The sequence below is a fragment of the Drosophila suzukii genome, chromosome 3 (genome assembly GCF_043229965.1).
Source record: "Drosophila suzukii chromosome 3, CBGP_Dsuzu_IsoJpt1.0, whole genome shotgun sequence".
In the NCBI taxonomy this organism is placed as follows: Eukaryota; Metazoa; Arthropoda; class Insecta; order Diptera; family Drosophilidae; genus Drosophila; species Drosophila suzukii.
Genome location: NC_092082.1, coordinates 72,476,721 through 72,494,513, shown reverse-complemented (window position 1 = coordinate 72,494,513; position 17,793 = coordinate 72,476,721). Strand labels below are relative to the sequence as shown.

At 35.7% G+C, this 17,793-nt stretch overlaps 1 protein-coding gene and 1 long non-coding RNA gene across 2 annotated transcripts in view; both read right to left on the bottom strand.

Annotated features, from left to right (window-relative positions):
• The window catches only part of LOC108006990 (uncharacterized), a 33,822-nt gene that overhangs the window by 2,933 nt on the left and 13,096 nt on the right, over nucleotides 1–17,793 (bottom strand). The gene's annotated exons all lie outside the window — the stretch shown is intronic.
• On the bottom strand, nucleotides 10,810–12,193 carry LOC139353240 (uncharacterized). The gene is made up of 3 exons (XR_011604412.1): nucleotides 11,980–12,193; nucleotides 11,286–11,409; nucleotides 10,810–11,177 (listed from the first exon to the last, which is right to left on the bottom strand). It is a non-coding gene; the product is annotated as an uncharacterized lncRNA (long non-coding RNA).

The window sequence follows — 17,793 nt, the reverse complement described above, 5'->3', positions numbered from 1 at the left end:
TATTTATTTCACTCACACATTTTGGGGAGTTTTCGGAGTTTTGGTGGTCTAAACCACATTTGATGCTCTTTTAACGATGGCTTCGTGAGTTCAACAAGGGGACACCCGGGCTGGAATAAATAAACATAAAACACATCGTACACAACGACTTCGTAATGTACTTGCAGGCCAAGTAACAAGGACAAGCTGGTTTTTAGCATATATAATATGTAGTTTGTAGTATATGGGTACTTGGTTCATATGGCTGGCATTAAAGTTTACGACAACATAAGCAGGGGACACTGAACACAGAGAGATAGGCGAACCCAAAGCCCCCTTTTACTCTCGGGTAAATTGAAAAATGAGGCAACTCTGCAGCGCTTTGCGGCCCATTAGCCAAGTAATAAACATGTTCAATAATTACACAGGTGTGAGCAGAGTGTTGTTCCTTAGCCGCAGCTAACAACAATGCACCTGCCACCTGCAACACATAGCAAACTAGCAACTAGCATCATGCAACCAACATTGCGCCCGGGGATAGGCAATACAAAACACGTGTTCACACCAGGAGGCCGCAAGAAACCAGGAAGCAGGATCAGAAGGAGCTGGATGGGGCAAGGGGGTCAAGGGGGGCACCAGCGGAAGGCAGTCAGCCGAGGCAGCTTATGGGGCACTTAAACCGCTTAATCGATTGAGCCGAGTGCCGCCGCTGCTGTGTGTGGTGATGGTGCCGCAACGGCAACGGCAACCATTCTGCCCGATGTGCAACAATCCGAGTCCTGAACCCCGGCTAAGCCATTCCGCAGCACTTAACGACTTTGCGTGCTTATCGCCCGTTCGTAGCTGCAATTGCGATGCCAGGACATCTGCAGCTGACACTGTGGCACATCGGCTGCTCGTTGTTTATGTAACAGGTCCGATAGCGATAGTAACCGCTGTAATGGACCGCCCACCGCACTTTGCCACACGCAGCAAAAAAGATTCCTCAAAAGCTGACGCGATCTGATAAGGAATGATTTGTTTTGGATGCCAGTGCATTTTTTTTTATTTCTTAGATATATTGTCAAGCACTGATCTTAAAATTTGATATTTCTATACCAGGGGACTTCGCAAAAATATTCAATATGAACATGGCTTAAAGGTCTGTTCAGTGGGAAACTCTTATTAGCGCCCGATTTCTCATTATCAAGTTAACTTGTTGTTTCAATAATGTTTTCTTCCCTAATATTATTTTAGGCTTTATCCTTATCTTGTTGTTTCCGACTGAAAACTCTAATTGAAGAAAACGTTTCTGTTAAATTTGTCGGTTAACAGAACTGATAACCAAAAGTTGTCTTCTTTTCCAGACTGTTTAGACCAAATTTCCCATTAAAGTAAGTAAGAATTGTAAAGTTAATATAACATTATGAAATAAATTTTGTCTCTTGTAACAATGTTACGTTTATAATGTTAACATTAAGCCATTAGTTAAACGATCATTATAGTTTTCTAAAAATGTTTTATGAAAGCCATATTTTGGTTTATCAGGAGCACTCTTTCTTTTAAAAAAGATTCCATATAACTTGCCAAATAAAATGATACGATGAAACAATTTATTTAAAAATCTTAAAGTTTAAACAAAATTGTTGAATTTTTATATATATTTTATTCTTTCCCCTTTTTCTCAGTGCAATCCATTTATTAGCCTTCCTCACTTGACCGAAAATGTTGTCTTATTAAAACGAGAAGACACCTAGCACATTACGGCAATCTACACGTCATCTAAACCTGCCCACCCTGAGTTTTCTTTGCCTGTGCATAATTTGTGCCGCTTATGTGCTCCATGGTTAGTAACCCCACAAAGCCCCCGGGGGTTCCGAAGGGGTAAGCTCATTATGTTATGCGATGCCACAGAATGCGTTTGCCCTGTGTGTCTAAAAGGGTTGGGGGTTAAGTAATGCGGCTAATATAGATAATGTGGGGATAATCACTGGTAACAAACACAATGCTGACATAGGACAGACTATGATGAATGGAATTTCAAGCGTTGTGTGCCGCTATACATAAATGCAAAATATCATTGCTTATGCAATCACCGAAATTTCAGCAAACTTAATTTTCTATCAGTGAGTCACTTGCACAGATTTATGCATCTGGCCTAGTTTTTTGAGAAAATGAAATGCGAACCGAAAAAAAAAATTGGTAGGGACGGGTGGGCGTGGCTTTGGTCTGTCGAGCACGTCGGTCCAAATGCAGCTCGGCATGTTATTTGGTTGTTAGGGCAAAAGTTGGACCAAAGGAAAACACGAAAAACGTTGAGCAGAGCAATAATCTTGAGACAGCCGGGGAAAGTTCCTCCGCTGCCTGTGTGCTACTTTCACTTAAGCCAGTTATATCATCTCTTCTGCTTAGTTGTGATTTGAACAACCGTACAGCCCTACAACCCTACAACCCTACAACCCTACAACCACCCGTCAGTATTCCTTATAACCCAAACCCCAAGCCTAGACAACTCAAGCAGACAGCAACTGATGACGACGTTGATGATTTCAATTTTGCATGCGAGTGACAGCAAAATGAAGAAAAAGACTCTCAAAAACTAAAAGACGCAAGTTGCACAAAAAAAGGGAGAAAAGTGGTAATGACAGGAAAGTACTACCATTGCAAAAAGGAGAAAAAATGGGAAACCAGATTGGAGCAGCATCTTAGTAGGTCTACCAGGGAAATACCCTTTTCGTTTTTGACGGAATTGCTAAATCAGAAGTGATTTTACTTACCACATATTTTATTCTTTAGTGATATTGAAATAGTAGTATAATACTTTTTTTACCTAACCAGCTAAAGTTGGATAAAAAAATTTACTTGATTCTTCTGACAAAAGCTTTTTACATAAATCAAAATTTTTCCATGGGGTCTATATGGATATCGATCAATTTTTAAATGTTAAAGAAGTGTAATTAAAATATTAATATATCTGCAGATAATATTTTTACATATTATTTTAAACTGTTTCATATATCATCTTACTTTAGATTAAAAAGTATTGATTTTCATTTACACTTGTAAGTATATTCTTTGTATAGTTGTTTGCTAAACTAGTTAGCTTAAAGAAAGAAAGGTTTATATAAAGGGTCGACTACTTTATAATCAAGAATCTTAGTAGTGGTCATTGAGAACCCCTCAATTGAGTGGTAAGCATTTCAGCAATAATATAATACCCACTTGAAGGGTATAAAAATGAAGATAGACGGGTGAGGGGCAATAAAACGAGCTACGACGTCATGAGTGGCAATGGCAACTTTGAACTAAGGATATGTGTGAGTGTGTGGGTGTATTGTATGTTTGTGTGTTTGAGTACAGACAGGTTGCAGGCATCGTCCTTTAGCCATTTATGAAAATTTCAAGTGTTTGGGGGCAGAGGGCACGATGTCGGCCTCTTAATCTTGAGAGGGAAGACGATGATTTTCCTCAAATCATGTGAGCTCCTTGCATGTGCATGTGTCCTTAATGGCGGATGGTCTGGGGAAAGCTTTTCCCTACGCTTTCACTGGAATGATGCACAATTTTTCACAATTTCATTGTGATAACTCAATTTTCTGGCTTCATTGGTAATAACATAATAATGGCACCTCTAGAAATCACTTAAGGGGTTTTCCCTATTTCGTTATGCAAAAGAGTTTTAAGATCTGTCGCCTTGTCCTTTAATCCCCATCCTCGTTAATACTTATCTAGTAAGCTCCATAAATCCTTTCAACGTTCCGTCATTAAAATCATCAACTACGCTGGTCACGAACTCGATTGCGAAATCCTCTCGAACATTTTTGCGACATTAATTACAGAGTCGTGACTTATCAAAATGGCAAACGCCATCTGCATTCAAATATCTCAATACGGGGAGATGTGCCATTAAAGACGCTAAACAAATGAATTATTCAAGAACGCTTTAATTCAATTTCAAAATTAAATTTCGGGCGGACAATGAAAGAAAGTGAGAAGTGCAGTCATGTGAACGACAAAGAAAATCCAATGAGGCGCAAACAAAAAGGCAGATGATCGAGGAAAAGTGCAATGTGAGACACTTTTTCTTTGGAAAGCGTAATCGAAAAAGGAGGCACAGAGCAACTTTCAGGTCTCATATGCATTTGCCAAACATCGCCTTCAATTATTCAGGTAAAACGGTGTTGTGACAGCCCCCTGCACCAAAAAAAAAAAAAAGAAGAAACCTTTCGCTTCAGTTGCCACATTGAATGAGCACGAAAAGTTACTCTACTATATATATACTAGGTAGAGGGGCTGCCTTTGCTCCATTATCAAAATGCAATTTCATCAATGCTGGCTTTGAGACCTCAAAAAATCCGGCCAGCAACAACAAGAATGTTAAAATGTCTGAAATTTGATTTTCCCTCCAAGAGCTCCACGCTCTGCATTCTGGCATCAGTTTTCAGTTTTCAGCTTCCAGTCGTGGCTCACTGTGAATCCCACGACCCCGACTGCATCCCCAATAACCCCCTATATACCCCATTTCCATCTCTATTCCTCTGCGAAGCCCAATCCCTGCCAGCAGCCAAGATTCACAAAGCGAGCGGCCAGAAAACACTTTTTGGCAGTGCACTTTGTTGTAGAATGCAAGCCAGGGCAACACCATCAGCCACCATCAGTTTGGGCCAGGAATTTTGTATAAAAATGCCGCTTCATCCTTCAAAAAATTGAGCTCTCCATTTGCGGGTATATATATAAATTGGGCATACCCATATAGTATATATAGCAAATATATTTTTGGCCCGCGGGGCGTATACGTAATGCAATAAAACTGATTCAGCCAAAGTCCAGGCACACATATCACTCATGTGAGTGTGCCAGAGCCACAATCAAGGACAAATTGGTTTAAATATGAAACACCGCTCAAGGCCAATTTCCATTTTAGACTTCACTTTTAATTAATCACAGACACTGAATGAAAATATTTACAAGAAAATGCATTTATCGGGAATTAAAAATATGAATTGGACAAGTACCAGTACAAATAACAAATTGTTTTAGCCTTGGGTTAAGCAGTCCTTTTCTGGCCATAAAACCGCTTTATATATTTTATCGGTCCTTAGCAAAAAGTCTAAACCAAATATAAAGCTCGTAAAATATAAAACCATACTTAAAGTAAATATAGGTTGTTAAGATACAAAAATGTCTTGCCAAAAATGGTTCAAAAAATAAATAGAATATAAACATGAGTAAAAGGAGATTTCTTCTGCTAAGTGGGAGCTTAAAAAAATAAATCTGGTTGTATGGTTACAGAATTTAATGGTTCCATTTTAGGATGAGCTTAAACAGTTCAAGCGGTGCCTTCTACATGTCACATCATCTGGGTTTGCCCAACTCAAAAAATGGCAATATGCTCAATTGGTTGCTCCAGATTTAGATTGCCCTCATCATTGTCAGGTTCACCTTTTGGCCCGGCGAAAGAAGGGCAGTTGACCCACATCGCAGTCGCCAGATAGACAAAAGGGGCAAATGCTGATGAGTTGGCAGAACGGACGTGCCATCTGGTTGGTTTCTTAAGACCTAAGATTAAAAACGCCCAAGCCAACATGCAAATGTTTGATTTTTAGGCTGGGGGAAAAACGATTTGTGTGCGGCTGGCAATTATTTTTTCGGCCCGACAACCGATAACTAAAAGGGGACCAAAAACACAAGCAAATGTGGGCTAATGCAATGGCAAACAATTGCATTTTATGTTCCTGGCCACACACACACAATGGTCAACATCGACCGACAACCGACAACCGGAAGCCGGATGTATTGTCATTTATTTACAATGCCAAAGCTGCGCCTGTCCAACACACTTATCTTCCGGCCATTATGTCGATGCTTCACAGCGTCCAGCTACCAGTTTTCAGTTTTCAGTTTCTAGTGTCCTGTTTCTGGTAGCCACGTGGCAAACAATGGCAGATGCAGTTGCAAGTGCAGTATAAAATTCCAACACATCTGCCGCAGGAAGCAAATCCAAGTGGATAATCAAGTGCACAGGCGATAGGAACTACAAGAAATAGATAGAAATGCCTGCACTTTCCTTTCCCCTTACCCTTTTCACACATTTATACATATCCCCATAAACTTTTATCGATTGGAATGAAGGAGTTTCAGCCGGACTCAGTATTTATTACAACACTTGACCAAGGGCTTAGGCCTGCCATGTGAGCTTTGCATTTGCGGAAAATCCTAAAGAGTCAAACCAAAAATTACGTAATCCAAGGATATTACCCTTTTATTAATACTGAAGGGTAGCCTGCAACATGAATACCGACACAATTTTTCAAACAATTAGGAAACCAAATGAAAATCTCTTGTAAAGGTACCGAAAAGTATGCAATGAAAAATGAACTATCCGATCTTTGCAGTTCAAATTATATTGTTGCATAATTTTTGTGCATTTTAGGATATGACATTTCAACTACATTGTTATTGAAAAATTCCAAACAGAAGCCCTCAAAAGGACCTTAAATGTAATACGTTTTTGAAGAGTGCTTCTGAGAACACGACTGCACTTCCGTTTTTCATATAGAGAACTCAACTTTCCACCCAGAAGATAAAGGCTTTTCTTGAAAACAGTTTCATGTACATCTTACTTAGGAAAATAAGTTTATTGCCTGTCTTCTGAGACACGTTATGAATCGTCAAACATTCTGCTGCGGTCTTGTTCAACGAGCCACTGTCATCTCCTCGGAATGGTTACATGGAAGTCTCTTGTGCATCGGCAGCTGTTGGCATGTCAACATGTAATTGACACCGAAAACGACAGCTTGGGGGAGCAGGCGGTATCCTCAATGGACTCATGGGAACCAAACTGTGGGCAGGAGTAAGCCATTAGGTCCTTTAGGATGCTCCGTTCGCCGCTCAGGGTCAAACTGTGTAGTTAAGCTCATGAGTCAGGGAACATGATGATGCATGGTGCGTTATTGCATGGGACTTCCCTACCGAAACTCTTGGAAACAATTTACTTTGGGGTTCTGCATCTTCTGTTACAGAGGAAAACTAAAAAGTATTGAAAGCAAATTGAACCAAAGAAATAGGAATGGAATTAGTTAAGTTAAATATTTATATTTCATTTTCAAGTTGAAATCCAAAATGGAATGTGGGTCATTTCCCAATTAAATAAAGCATACAATCTATAGTAAGATGAAATGTAATTAACCCTTTTTCAAAAGAATGAAAATAAAACTTTTCATCATTTTTTTTCAATTTAAAATTGAATACCGATTTTATATTTTGCGACGCAGTTAAAAAACCAAATGAAATCACGTTGCTTTTAAAATCACTTAAGAAATTCTCTTAAGGTATGCTTTTGAACTTTGGAGTTCTAATTATAGTGTGGCATACTTTTAGACACTTTTATAATGATATCAATGAGGATCGTTAGCATATTTAGCAAGCTGTTCAAAACAGTCGGTCTTTTAGCTGTACGCCTTGATTTGGCTGAACTACGATGGAAAAACCGAAAAAAATATCGAATTTTTGACAAAAATGTAAATTTTGTATTTTTGACAAAAATTTTAACCTTTTTTTTCGCCATAAAAATTAAGTTTTTTGGCTCGTTGTTTAATTTCCAATCGATTGGCATTTCAACCTGAAAATTTTTAATTTTTGCCATTTTTTGAAAAAAAAAGTTTGTAACCCGTACAAAAATTGAGAAAATTGGTCAAAAAATAAATTTTCCTAAAAGTGATGAGGATCGTTAGCATATTTAGCAAGCTGTTCAGAACAGTCGGTCTTTTAGCTGTACGCCTTGATTTGGCTGAACTACGATGGAAAAACCTGAAAAAAATGTCAAATTTTTGACAAAAATCTGAATTTTGTATTTTTGACAAAAATTTTAACCCTTTTTTCGCCATAAAAATTCAGTTTTTTGGCTGCCATATCAAAAATATAAGTCAGAATGAGAAATGTCATACCTGAAAATTTTTAGTTTTTGATCGTCGAATTATAATTTTTTTTCCCATGTACAGAAACTTTGTGTGAATTCATTAGGCAAATAGTTTTTGGCATTCTTATTAAAAGCAATCTTAAATATTCATAGATAGCGATGTACGAATTCAATAAGCACATTTAGCCCCATAAACTTCACGTCGCCAAGTTTGCCTACGTGAGCAAAACGAGCAACTTTGCTTGCATTAATTTGCGTTAATTTCGAGAGCCTGGCAAAGTTCAGCCAAAGAAAAGGCCAAAGGAAAAGGCAAAGGAACAGGCAGGCACCTAGTGTAATTAAATTTGATAAATGACGGCACTCTGACCTCGGCCACCGCCCACTGAATCTGAATCTGAATCTAAGGCTGGCAGTGAGCCAGCTGGCGAAGAACTAATTCTTGAAAACTGCTCAAGTGTAAATGATCTGCGATTGGCTTGCATTCGATTCGATTGTGCCAATTTCATTCGTCGTCCTGATGACAATTATGCGAGACGACCTGACAGCTTATGAGTCCGTTCTGGCCATTAATTTATGGCCACCAATTTATCAGACCAAGAGAAACCTTTGGCAAATTAATTTGCAGCAAAACTTGATAAATGGGGGTTTTTCCACTTCAACTCCGAAACGTAGAAGAATCGGTAATTAATTACACATGGAACGCCGCAAAGTATGCAGTAAAACGCAGAAACACTGCCGTATTGCGTATACGCCATGTGACCCAGTTGCTTAAAAAAGGGTTGAACTCGATGCGGGTCTCTATCTATATGTAAAGCATTTACATTTCAAACAGATTTATGGGTACTAAATAGCCTTTTAATTGCGGCATTAAACACAAGAACTTTGTTTCCCTTGTCCCTTGTGATTTCAATTAAATAAGTTCAAAGCCAAATTACGAGGCAATAAATAAATACCGAACCAGTTGAAGTACAAAGGAAATCTAATTGAAAATTAGCCGGTAAATTCCTACCTGACACATCGATAAATCTCATGTGCAAAACATATTTTTCACACAGTCAATATTGGTTTTCTCTGTGGACATCAGAATACACATTCACCAAAAATGCTTTATATTTATATTCAATAAAATTTTACTGCAAATGCTTATGCAATTATTTATGTGTTTGTTTAACAACAGCTTTTGTTTGTGCTATCGCATCATTTCCCATTCAAAGTGTAGTCCGTAAAAACATTTGCCATCAAATTTGCATAAGCACAATACACAAATATAGACTTTAAATGGGCATTATCACACCCTTGGGTATCTAACAAATATATATCGAGGTAATCAATCAATTAGACCATCAATCAACCAAAGGGACTAAGGTTACGGGGAACTATGAGGTCCATTTAAGTTCTAGCCAAAGAAAAATAATCCAATTGAGGGATGAACTGATTGATTGTTGGCGTCTTGAATTAAGTGAAATTAAAGTGTTAATTTGGCCATAACAACGGTTGAATTGGGTTACAGCAGCTGCCAGAAGAAATTACCAAACAATCGACAACTTTTCTTTGGTCACGGCGGTTGCCCTTCTTAACTTTTCAAGTGGAACAAAATGCTGGCTAACATATATACCTACAAATATATAAATACAAACCCCAGAGAACTTTCACTCACACTCTTTTAAGCTGTGTGACCCAGAAACTTTCACGACATTTCTGTTTTAAGAAAATGTTCTAATGAAATTTTCGCGGGGTTCCTTCAGGTATTTTCTTATTTGTAGTTTCTGTTGTTACAAAACCTACATTTTTCATTAGAGGTGAAAAAGTTTTCAACTATATCCCACCAAAAGGGTTGAAAGTTGCACTTTCGCAACAATCCTTTGTCGCTAATTAATTTAGTTTGTTTCCTCCGTTTTTGTGCCACATATCTGAATATGTACACAAAAGGGTTTTCTGCGAAGAAATTCTGAAAATTAAATACACTGAAAAACGGGAATGGGGTAAACAAATTAATAAAAATTCTTCGGTTTTTTTCATTTACTCAAAGCGAACTTGTCTTAAGATATTTTCGGCAATAAAATTTAATAAAGATCAATACATTATTGATATAAGAAATATCAATTTTTAAATATCTGAAAAGTAAAACTAAAAACATGTTAAAAACAGATAAAAAATATTGGTTTTAAAATATCTAAAAATATATTAATGAGACAATATATGTATTTGACTTTATCTCAAAACTAAAAGTACAAAAATGTAGAAAGCAGCAATTACAGCAATGAATTTTATTTATGGGAGATAAGAAATATTGATTTTTAATTATGTAAAAATTATTAATAATCAGGAATTGTAAAATATATTATTTTCAGCTCGAATTAACATCCATATTGTGTGCACTGGTAGAAAAAACATCGTAAATGTCACTATTTCGCCAACGTTTCAACTATTTTTCCCAGCGGTTTAGAACCTAACATGAAAATCGTAAAAACGAAAACGTTAAATAGTTAATTATTTTTTGAATAATCTCGTAGTAAATCCAACGACTTTTTAATTTCGATCAAATATGTTAAAATAGTACAAAATAATTAAATTAAATATGTTCCATAGTAAAAAGTATTATATTTTTATATTTATTTTAAATATTTTTATATTTAGTTCCAGTAAAAAGAATATTTCATTTGAATGGTTTTTATATTTAAAATAATTATAGCCCGCCCTCAAACTCAGCATAGTTTTATTTGGATTAAATAAATCTCATATTTAAATGAGACTGGGATGAACTTTAATACAAATACAAATTGTATTTAAATTAAATATAATCCCCGTTAAAATAACTGTAATTTATGTTTGATTTAAATGTATTATTTAAACCACACTATTATGGTGCATATTCAATTTAAACCAATCTGTAGTTTAAAACAAGCGTGATTTATATTTAATAAAGAACCAAATAAGTATGTGGTTTTATTGAAAATAAACGTAAACTTATAATCCAAACAATTGTTCTGCTTAAACTCTATTTTTACCATGCTAACACGTCATCATTACTTTTGTTTTAAATACATTTGTACTTAACGTAACTCTTAGAATTTATATGATACATATATACGTATACATATTATACATTATTATACATATTTTTTATAATCACACATTTTTTTTGTTTTCCCACATTCGTACGTCTGCATGTGCGTACAAAACTTTCCTGCGAGTCATAGTAGTGATAATTTCTTTCGCTTATTGGTTCCTTTAATGACGGTCCACGAATTATTTAAGATGACAGATGTGAGCAATACGGTGTTAATGTAGTCCTTGTAATCTGTGAATAAGAATATGTTATTAGATTTTTGGTAATGGCATAATTAAGAAAAAGTCAAGCTTATCATAAAAAGATAAAATTTATAAATTTAAAAAAATTATACATTACCAAGTGATACTGTTTTCTGAACTGTCTTTAATAGTTTAAGTCGCTCTTTGTTTTGCATTTGCTCTTCGTAAAAGCAAAAAACCTTTTCCTTAAATGGGTCCCATATATAAAATTGCTATAGTTGCTATAAAGAAAAAGTTAATTAGTTTTATAATAAGTTTCGAGTAGGTGTTTTTATATAAAGGGATTTAAATAAGACAATAATATTGTTTTAATTTATTTCGTTTTTTATTTTTTTTTTTAATTTGAAAATTAGTTACATTTAAAGAAAAATCACGTGAAAGAACCAAAAAATATTATAAAGAAATAGATGAAACGACTTCGACGCCACAGAACCGAATGCAACGGCAGCAAAGCGTCTTTTTTGCGTCTTTTTAGTGTTTTCCTTCTCGTGCATTCTACTCCTTTTATCTAGTTTTCGCGCGTTTTCACTTAACTTCCTTTCATATTCTTCATTTCTTTCGCGTATTTTTTATCCACTTCATGTTTATTACCCAATCGCATATATTTTATTGTTTTTAAATGTAATTTTCTTTTGAGCTTTGTTTATTTCGTTAAATGTATTATCTAAATTTTCACGAAATAACAACGCGCTCAACAAAGAAGAAACTCAAAAAGGAAAAATGCGACAAAAAAAACGTGGACATGCACATGCCTTAATATTAAGTAATTATTGTATTTTTATTTGACTCACCTTTTTTCAGTACTTTTCACTTTTTTATTACACTTAAATGAACACTTGTATATCGAGCTCTATTAATCACTTTTACATCCGATCAGGAGAACCGCTTGCTTCGAAGTGATCGCGGGATTCGCTACAAAGCGGAGTGTCAAACTATTTCGTATATACATACATACATATGCATGTGTGCAAAAAGGACGCACAAAATCTGTCGCGTGCCGTTACTTTACAATAGAGGTCAAAGTAATGGGGAAGATAATAAGAAAATATGTACAAATAAGTCCTTAAGTTTAATAACTTGTATATGTCAATTTAGTATCATTTATTTTATTTTATTATATTTATATATAATAAGAACATATCTTATTGTCAAAACATCGGTACACAAGAAATATTTATGTTCTTATGCACATACATATTTTCTTGACCGCCAATGTACAAATGCGCATGGAAGAAGAAGACGCGCTTGCGTTTGCCGTTGTGCTTGTTCATATTTGTCTCTAATTTGTCTGAATGTATGTATGTAAGTATGCACATTGTGCCGTTGGTTTTAGTTTTTGGTTACGGCCCAGCGTTTACAATGCACGCACATTTTTTCTTTGGCTAAGCATGTTTTTGTACTTTTAATAGTAAATTACAAAGCCAAATCTTATGTTAATTGTCATGGAAATAGAAAGAGGCTGCCGGTCGTTGGGCAGCCGTAACTAAAACCCTTTTCTTTAAATATTATTTTATTATTTATTTTTATATTATATTATATATTATTATTTATTTTATTTATATATATTGTTCTTTTGAAAATTACTAATAATTTAAATTATTTTGTGTATATGGGTCACAAACTTAATACATATACATACATACCTATGTAATTTGATTTATAATTTACAATTATTTGGTCAAATACAAATTTTTAAAACGTTCTATATTTAAAATAGAAGAGTAAATATTCCGAACAAATTGAAAAAGTATTTACTTGAAATATAAAAAACCATCAAATATACTATGAATTTAACTACTTATTATAATAGTTAAAACCAAGATGGCAACATTGAGTTTAAATGTGACTAACTCGTTTTTAAATAAAAATCACTTTGATTTGAATGTTTACATATTTGACATAAGGCTTAAATATGTTTTTTATTTAAATGAAAGGTTTTTATATTTAGTATGACTATGCAGGGAAGTAAAAAAAATCAAATAAAAATATATTTGATTTCACTACGCGTTTTTTCTACCAGTGTGTAAAATTTGTTGGCTTCCCATATTTTATCACCATTTTAATTGGTTCAATTAAAAAAGTTGGAATTGTCATAGATTATGTGAATCGCATACTTATGGCAGATCTCTGTGATAAATGTTATTCACTTGGAACAGCCGGTGCCAAACTCGGCAAAAACTCAAATATAAATGCGGGATGAGGGCGACATTCGAGCGTTAAAATTAACGAGTGTCACAATTTACGTGTGTGATTTACGACATCAAATTTTCAACTCCAGCTGGCGACCATTTTGTTTGGTTTTCTCTCCGCCTTTTTCCTAGATTTATATATTTTTTCGTACCCCCCATTAACCGGTCTGGGGCCCAAGGTCGCTGGGAAAACAAGAAAAACCACTTGGTAATTACTATATATACAAGCATTTGTTCACCGCATTTTTATTACTTCATATTGTTGCTGTTATTGCCTGTCGTTTGTCAGCCGTGAAGCGAAAGTCCTTGCCGCTTGTCGCTGGGCTCGTTAAAATTAATTAACCTTGCATAAATTCTTTCATTAACCAGAAATATGAATGCCTATAAAGAAGAAGATGGCATGGCTGTGAAATGCTTTTGATCATTAATTATATGGGCCTTAAGGCTCTTCAGTTTCATCGCCCGAAAATGGGACATCATTAACGAGAAGATATATATTTCACAATGGTCTTAAACTGCTTCACAGATTCACCACAATTAGCCAGCTTACAGAGGGCCAAAACCAGCTAGTGGCTAAGTTAATGTGAACAAAACCACATCTGCATTTCCATCTGCAAGAGGGTTTTGTGGTTTTTCTTCATTCTGGATCTGGTCATGTCAGGACCATAAAATGAAAACACTTTATGGCATATTATTCACATGTACTCAAGGCACTTGAATATGCCAATTTATTGTAATTTGCCCAATTTACACGGTGCCATTCAACATAAACTTGTCGAATACGTGCTGGATTCTCCTTGCAAAACTGGGTTAGTCGGTGTATTATATGGGGTATAAAATATGTTATGTGAGGGCCGCCAGGCATCAGAAAAGACAAACGATATCACACTCAAAATACTGCCACGCAGTTGACACTTAAGCGATTCGAAATTCCATATGCAAGTACTTTGTGCCTACAGTGGCATTTCGTTGATATGAACAGAGCGTCACCGAAACCACATGATATTCGCCTTAATGAGTTGCCACTGCACCACAGAAATGCTGTCAATTATTCGTGTTGCAATTTTGCCAGAGAACACAGGCTGAAACACAATGCCATTGTTTGCCACAGCCGCCATTCAAATAATGCGCTTCTAAGCGCGTAAATCATTTCAAATGAAAATTGTAGGGGAATACATAAGTCCATATATCAAACAGGGCAACTTTCCCAACTCAGTTGTTTATTGAACAATGAGCATGGTAATTTGGAAAATTATTTGGGAGTGGTAATTATAACGCAAGTTAACTTTTTCCATTGTATAATTTTTATTTTTTTGGTTTTTTTAGGATAGGAAAAAGTTCTTAAATTTTTGAGCCCTGTCATTTTAGCTAATAATCAAAGTGGACTCTTTTTTCTAACATTCTTGTTTTAAGGAATAAACTTACTATAGAAGGTAAATTTTTTAAAAATATGTTTTCCATACCGTTGTATCATTTCTATTTAATATTTCATGTTGTTTTAATATAGAACATATTTATATCTTTAGTATTTAAGGAGCATTTTAGGACTCTAACTATGAAAATCGTATAATATCTTTCAAAATATTGGGGTCTTTGTAATATTAAAGCAAAAAAAATACTCATTGAACCTGAAAATAATGTTTCAACTCAGGAACTTTCTTAAAACCCTTCCTAAAATATTTCGTAAATAATTTTCTAAGGCATTTATTAATCATAGCAGTCTCCTTTTTCAAAAAACCAGATCCCCGTTTTTAAACCAGCGACTCAATTTAGTTTGTGTTCACTTACAAACAAGCCCATTGTGTGCATAACTCGCATGCACTCTCAACCAAGTTATTCGTACTATTTTCCTCTATCTGTACGAAATTTAGTTGCTTGGCTTCTTTTCAGCAGTTTCCCACACATTTTTCCGTGTGTTTTCCCGTTTTCCATTTCCCTTTGCCCTGCTGGCGTCTGCTATTTTCCACATTTTCCTCTTTTTTTCCAAAGCATTGCATTTCTATTATCTTGTGTATTTCTTTTACAATTTTTCCAACGCTCAGCGTTTTGTTCAAATGCAGCCTCAGCCGCTTAACATAGCTTCGTTTTGGGGGGGGGAGGCGAATCTTTGAAATATTTTAATGTGCTTTGCGTGGATTTATGAAGAGCCCACTTCTGCCCGAGGCTCCAACTATATTTGCGCCTTATACACTTCCACTTCCACTTAAAATCCTGCATTAGCTGTTACCGCCTGCGAATAATGCTCTGTTTTATATGCTTAAATCTCGGCTCTTCTCTGTGGTTTTGACTTTTGAGCCGACTGGGAAAATGGTGAAATGGGAACCGAGCTGGAAAAATACCAGGGGTTCTCTAAGCGGTGGGCGGCGGGTTGATTTGTCGGCAAAAAGGCGTGTCAGCCGCTGCCATTAAGTGGCTTTGGCTTGCAGCTGATAAATGATGCCAGTTGGCCAGGCCATAAACATTTGCGCCTGCTATTTGGCCAAACGATGAAATATGATAATCGCCAGTTCGGTTGAGGTCTATAAATCCCATTGAATGCATAAATAAACTCGTTGAAATGTATTCTTCTTGCATTTAACTCGCATTAGAATGGTAAGCCACTTCAAATATAACATTATTATGGTTTTGATGGTAAATTTAACTCGACTTTAATTCCCAATAACTACCTTAGAACTTGACTAATATTTCAGCTAATATCAGCAATAAAATCGTTATCCAAATATAATTAACATAATAACACAACTTGGTTTATAAAACTGCACTGTTAAAAAATATTACATAGTAAAAATAAATATCTGCATATTCAATTTACAATTTCGTAGATGTTATTTTATTTAAATACAATAATAGAAAATTAAACACAAAACTTTTTACATTGCCTTTATTGAATAGGGAAATATTTGAATCAATATAGAATATGTTAAATACAATATTAGTCATATTTACTTGTAGCATTTTAGGCTTAATGAAAAACATTTTCAAAGGAATACAAGTTTAAAGCCCATAAACTAACTATAAATATTATATATAAGATTTCGCATTTAAAGAGAATAAAAACAGCAAAATATTTAAATTGCTTATAAATTCATAAAATACTTTATCACTGTACCACAAAACGTTAAGACGTTGGTTAAAACAACAATATGGCTTTGAAAATAATTGAAATAAAATAGTATAAATTATAAACATCCCACAGCAACAAGGGATTCAAAAAACCCATCAAAACAGATGATGAATAAAACTCCGGGATACGCCAAGTGGACAGCAAAATGAAATCCTTAGCCCAAACAAATGATCCCAGCCAGACAAAAAGGAAGTGGGAGCTCCTAACCGGAAGTGAGCAAATTTTTCAAGGCATTAGCAGATCTGACATGACGACGGGCTAAAGTGCTTTTGGAACCAGGTGAAGAGGATTCGCTGCTGCATTGCCACGTAAGCACAAATTCCGCGCCATAAATCAAGGGTAAACAATTTTTTTCGTACCTTTTTGTCCTACCGCTGGATAAAACAGCGCAAGTGGAAAAACACCCTCACAATAACAACAACCAAAAAAAAAAAAAAGAAAGAAAAGTGAAAAACGTATAGTAGTTGCGTAACTGGACAGGGCCAAGAACGAGGTCAGATCCGAAAAAAAAAAATTTGAGAGATGGGGGAAAACCTGAAAAGGGCCACAAAAAAGAAAAATGAAGAAAATTCCAACGACACAAATCAACAGCGGCTAAATTGAACGTCAACATGACTTTGATTGTTACCTGCAAGTGTGAGCATATGGGATGCATATCAGCAAACAAGTCGGCGCTCAGATATATCCACCAGATGCCAGAATCCTACATATCCAGAGCCACTCATCAGCCAGCAGGAAATCCCCATATAGACAGGCCAAGAGATTCCCCGAAGGGGGCCCAGTCAAACACATAGTTGGAATTCTGGCGCACAATTCCAAAAGCCGGCCAGCAACCACAGCCATCCCATCCTATCCCATCGCATTCCCCATTCCATTCCCCATTCAAACACATCCCTCACAATTTGCTCCAAAATGCGAATGCGAAATCCAGTTGGCAGCTGTTTCCTTTAAGCAAAGAGACCAGGATGGACCGAGACCAGGCCGGGCATGTAAAAGGCGAAAATATGCCAAAATGTCATTCACAAGCATGTGCAAAGTATGTCGTCGTCATCGTCGTCGTTCGTTGAAAGACCCCGAAAAACTATAGGATCTCCGGGGGATCTGGAGTGTGGTGATGACTTTCGGGAATTATGGACAAGTAGACTACACCTTGGCAAGCAATTATTCATCACAGATTCCTTTTCGCAGATTTTAAGATAGCTTTTTGGGCAGAAATTCTTCATCTACTCCATCATTGATGCGGCTTGTTGGAACACTTGTAACTTTTTAATTTAGTGGGGAATTTAAGAAGT